General features: G+C 35.5%; 2 pseudogenes; both read right to left on the bottom strand.

Moving 5' to 3' along the window:
* Positions 1-3,538: 3,538 nt before the first annotated feature.
* LOC145647535 (5S ribosomal RNA) lies at positions 3,539-3,657 on the bottom strand (annotated as a pseudogene).
* Positions 3,658-5,640: 1,983 nt separating this feature from the next.
* On the bottom strand, positions 5,641-5,759 carry LOC145647534 (5S ribosomal RNA; annotated as a pseudogene).
* Between the last annotated feature and the right edge of the window lie 241 nt (positions 5,760-6,000).

Genomic DNA, 6,000 nt, shown 5'->3' with positions numbered 1-6,000 from the left:
TGAACATAAATTAAAGGGATGCAAACAATCTTACAGCACCTGCTATTCCCTGGTACTAAAATATTTCTATTTAATCTGTACACTTCACATACAAGCTTGTCAGTTGCAGATTAAAGTAAAGTGATGCAACAAAAACTTACAGCATCTGCTATTCCCAGGTGCTAACAGATAGTTTTTTTAATTAATCACTGCATTTCACATCCTAGCATGTCATCTTGACAGTTAATTAAAGTGATGCAAGAGAAGCTTACAGCATCTCGTAGTCCAATGTGCTAACATATAGTTTTTTGATGAATCACTGCACTTCACATTCAGGCATGTGAGTTGGAGAGTAAATGAAAGTGATGCAAAAAAAACTTACAGCATCTGCTATTCCCAGGTGCTAACAGATAGTTTGAGTTAATTATTCACTGCACTTCAAATTTGAACATGATAGCTTGAACATAAATTAAAGGGATGCAATACAATCTTACAGCACCTGCTATTCCCTGGTACTAAAATATTTCTATTTAATCTGTACACTTCACATACAAGCTTGTCAGTTGCAGATTAAAGTAAAGTGATGCAACAAAAACTTACAGCATCTGCTATTCCCAGGTGCTAACAGATAGTTTTTTTAATTAATCACTGCATTTCACATCCTAGCATGTCATCTTGACAGTAAATTAAAGTGATGCAAGAGAAGCTTACAGCATCTCGTAGTCCAAGGTGCTAACATATAGTTTTTTGATGAATCACTACACTTCACATTCAGGCATGTGAGTTGGAGAGTAAATGAAAGTGATGCAAAAAAAACTTACAGCATCTGCTATTCCCAGGTGCTAACAGATAGTTTGAGTTAATTATTCACTGCACTTCAAATTTGAACATGATAGCTTGAACATAAATTAAAGGGATGCAATACAATCTTACAGCACCTGCTATTCCCTGGTACTAAAATATTTCTATTTAATCTGTACACTTCACATACAAGCTTGTCAGTTGCAGATTAAAGTAAAGTGATGCAACAAAAACTTACAGCATCTGCTATTCCCAGGTGCTAACAGATAGTTTTTTTAATTAATCACTGCATTTCACATCCTAGCATGTCATCTTGACAGTAAATTAAAGTGATGCAAGAGAAGCTTACAGCATCTCGTAGTCCAAGGTGCTGACATATAGTTTTTTGATGAATCACTGCACTTCACATTCAGGCATGTGAGTTGGAGAGTAAATGAAAGTGATGCAAAAAAAACTTACAGCATCTGCTATTCCCAGGTGCTAACAGATAGTTTGAGTTAATTATTCACTGCACTTCAAATTTGAACATGATAGCTTGAACATAAATTAAAGGGATGCAATACAATCTTACAGCACCTGCTATTCCCTGGTACTAAAATATTTCTATTTAATCTGTACACTTCACATACAAGCTTGTCAGTTGCAGATTAAAGTAAAGTGATGCAACAAAAACTTACAGCATTTGCTATTCCCAGGTGCTAACAGATAGTTTTTTTAATTAATCACTGCACTTCACATCCTAGCATGTCATCTTGAAAGTAAATTAAAGTGATGCAAGAGAAGCTTACAGCATCTCGTAGTCCAATGTGCTAACATATAGTTTTTTGATGAATCACTGCACTTCACATTCAGGCATGTGAGTTGGAGAGTAAATGAAAGTGATGCAAAAAAAACTTACAGCATCTGCTATTCCCAGGTGCTAACAGATAGTTTGAGTTAATTATTCACTGCACTTCAAATTTGAACATGATAGCTTGAACATAAATTAAAGGGATGCAATACAATCTTACAGCACCTGCTATTCCCTGGTACTAAAATATTTCTATTTAATCTGTACACTTCACATACAAGCTTGTCAGTTGCAGATTAAAGTAAAGTGATGCAACAAAAACTTACAGCATCTGCTATTCCCAGGTGCTAACAGATAGTTTTTTTAATTAATCACTGCATTTCACATCCTAGCATGTCATCTTGACAGTAAATTAAAGTGATGCAAGAGAAGCTTACAGCATCTCGTAGTCCAAGGTGCTAACATATAGTTTTTTGATGAATCACTGCACTTCACATTCAGGCATGTGAGTTGGAGAGTAAATGAAAGTGATGCAAAAAAAACTTACAGCATCTGCTATTCCCAGGTGCTAACAGATAGTTTGAGTTAATTATTCACTGCACTTCAAATTTGAACATGATAGCTTGAACATAAATTAAAGGGATGCAATACAATCTTACAGCACCTGCTATTCCCTGGTACTAAAATATTTCTATTTAATCTGTACACTTCACATACAAGCTTGTCAGTTGCAGATTAAAGTAAAGTGATGCAACAAAAACTTACAGCATTTGCTATTCCCAGGTGCTAACAGATATTTTTTTTAATTAATCACTGCATTTCACATCGTAGCATGTCATCTTGACAGTAAATTAAAGTGATGCAAGAGAAGCTTACAGCATCTCATAGTCCAAGGTGCTAACAGATAGATTTTTGAGGAATCACTGCACTTCACATTCAGGCATGTGAGTTGGAGAGTAAATGAAAGTGATGCAAAAAAAACTTACAGCATCTGCTATTCCCAGGTGCTAACAGATAGTTTGAGTTAATTATTCACTGCACTTCAAATTTGAACATGATAGCTTGAACATAAATTAAAGGGATGCAATACAATCTTACAGCACCTGCTATTCCCTGGTACTAAAATATTTCTATTTAATCTGTACACTTCACATACAAGCTTGTCAGTTGCAGATTAAAGTAAAGTGATGCAACAAAAATTTACAGCATCTGCTATTCCCAGGTGCTAACAGATAGTTTTTTTAATTAATCACTGCATTTCACATCCTAGCATGTCATCTTGACAGTAAATTAAAGTGATGCAAGAGAAGCTTACAGCATCTCGTAGTCCAAGGTGCTAACATATAGTTTTTTGATGAATCACTGCACTTCACATTCAGGCATGTGAGTTGGAGAGTAAATGAAAGTGATGCAAAAAAAACTTACAGCATCTGCTATTCCCAGGTGCTAACAGATAATTTGAGTTAATTATTCACTGCACTTCAAATTTGAACATGATAGCTTGAACATAAATTAAAGGGATGCAATACAATCTTACAGCACCTGCTATTCCCTGGTACTAAAATATTTCTATTTAATCTGTACACTTCACATACAAGCTTGTCAGTTGCAGATTAAAGTAAAGTGATGCAACAAAAACTTACAGCATTTGCTATTCCCAGGTGCTAACAGATAGTTTTTTTAATTAATCACTGCACTTCACATCCTAGCATGTCATCTTGAAAGTAAATTAAAGTGATGCAAGAGAAGCTTACAGCATCTCGTAGTCCAAGGTGCTAACAGATAGATTTTTGAGGAATCACTGCACTTCACATTCAGGCATGTGAGTTGGAGAGTAAATGAAAGTGATGCAAAAAAAACTTACAGCATCTGCTATTCCCAGGTGCTAACAGATAGTTTTTTTTATTAATCACTGCACTTCACATTTGAGCATGTCAGCTTGAAAGTAAATTAAAGTGATGCAAGAAAAGCTTACAGCACCTGGTATTCCTAGGTAGGGTCCCACCTCAGTACTATTCAGGCCCAAACTTGCTTAGCTTCCAAGGTCAGATGAGATTGGGCGTTCTCAAGATGGTGTGGCCGTAAGCCTTAAACACTTACTCAAATTGCCTAATCATAGCAAATATGATCAAAGACCAATCTGACAATTTTTTTTATTAATCCCTGCACTTGACATTCTAGAATGTTATCTTGAATGTAATTAAATGATGCAATAAAAGCTTACAATACGGAGCTGGTATACGGAGGCACTAATTATTCACTGCACTTCAAATTTGAACATGATAGCTTGAACATAAATTAAAGGGATGCAAACAATCTTACAGCACCTGCTATTCCCTGGTACTAAAATATTTCTATTTAATCTGTACACTTCACATACAAGCTTGTCAGTTGCAGATTAAAGTAAAGTGATGCAACAAAAACTTACAGCATCTGCTATTCCCAGGTGCTAACAGATAGTTTTTTTAATTAATCACTGCATTTCACATCCTAGCATGTCATCTTGACAGTTAATTAAAGTTATGCAAGAGAAGCTTACAGCATCTCGTAGTCCAATGTGCTAACATATAGTTTTTTGATGAATCACTGCACTTCACATTCAGGCATGTGAGTTGGAGAGTAAATGAAAGTGATGCAAAAAAAACTTACAGCATCTGCTATTCCCAGGTGCTAACAGATAGTTTGAGTTAATTATTCACTGCACTTCAAATTTGAACATGATAGCTTGAACATAAATTAAAGGGATGCAATACAATCTTACAGCACCTGCTATTCCCTGGTACTAAAATATTTCTATTTAATCTGTACACTTCACATACAAGCTTGTCAGTTGCAGATTAAAGTAAAGTGATGCAACAAAAACTTACAGCATCTGCTATTCCCAGGTGCTAACAGATAGTTTTTTTAATTAATCACTGCATTTCACATCCTAGCATGTCATCTTGACAGTAAATTAAAGTGATGCAAGAGAAGCTTACAGCATCTCGTAGTCCAAGGTGCTAACATATAGTTTTTTGATGAATCACTGCACTTCACATTCAGGCATGTGAGTTGGAGAGTAAATGAAAGTGATGCAAAAAAAACTTACAGCATCTGCTATTCCCAGGTGCTAACAGATAGTTTGAGTTAATTATTCACTGCACTTCAAATTTGAACATGATAGCTTGAACATAAATTAAAGGGATGCAATACAATCTTACAGCACCTGCTATTCCCTGGTACTAAAATATTTCTATTTAATCTGTACACTTCACATACAAGCTTGTCAGTTGCAGATTAAAGTAAAGTGATGCAACAAAAACTTACAGCATTTGCTATTCCCAGGTGCTAACAGATATTTTTTTTAATTAATCACTGCATTTCACATCGTAGCATGTCATCTTGACAGTAAATTAAAGTGATGCAAGAGAAGCTTACAGCATCTCATAGTCCAAGGTGCTAACAGATAGATTTTTGAGGAATCACTGCACTTCACATTCAGGCATGTGAGTTGGAGAGTAAATGAAAGTGATGCAAAAAAAACTTACAGCATCTGCTATTCCCAGGTGCTAACAGATAGTTTGAGTTAATTATTCACTGCACTTCAAATTTGAACATGATAGCTTGAACATAAATTAAAGGGATGCAATACAATCTTACAGCACCTGCTATTCCCTGGTACTAAAATATTTCTATTTAATCTGTACACTTCACATACAAGCTTGTCAGTTGCAGATTAAAGTAAAGTGATGCAACAAAAACTTACAGCATTTGCTATACCCAGGTGCTAACAGATAGTTTTTTTAATTAATCACTGCACTTCACATCCTAGCATGTCATCTTGAAAGTAAATTAAAGTGATGCAAGAGAAGCTTACAGCATCTCGTAGTCCAAGGTGCTAACAGATAGATTTTTGAGGAATCACTGCACTTCACATTCAGGCATGTGAGTTGGAGAGTAAATGAAAGTGATGCAAAAAAAACTTACAGCATCTGCTATTCCCAGGTGCTAACAGATAGTTTTTTTTATTAATCACTGCACTTCACATTTGAGCATGTCAGCTTGAAAGTAAATTAAAGTGATGCAAGAAAAGCTTACAGCACCTGGTATTCCTAGGTAGGGTCCCACCTCAGTACTATTCAGGCCCAAACTTGCTTAGCTTCCAAGGTCAGATGAGATTGGGCGTTCTCAAGATGGTGTGGCCGTAAGCCTTAAACACTTACTCAAATTGCCTAATCATAGCAAATATGATCAAAGACCAATCTGACAATTTTTTTTATTAATCCCTGCACTTGACATTCTAGAATGTTATCTTGAATGTAATTAAATGATGCAATAAAAGCTTACAATACGGAGCTGGTATACGGAGGCACTAATTATTCACTGCACTTCAAATTTGAACATGATAGCTTGAACATAAATTAAAGGGATGCAAACAATCTTACAGCACC

This window comes from Electrophorus electricus, chromosome 13 (assembly GCF_041902795.1).
Source record: "Electrophorus electricus isolate QZ-2024a chromosome 13, ASM4190279v1, whole genome shotgun sequence".
In the NCBI taxonomy this organism is placed as follows: Eukaryota; Metazoa; Chordata; class Actinopteri; order Gymnotiformes; family Gymnotidae; genus Electrophorus; species Electrophorus electricus.
This window is presented reverse-complemented; position numbering and strand designations above follow the sequence as displayed.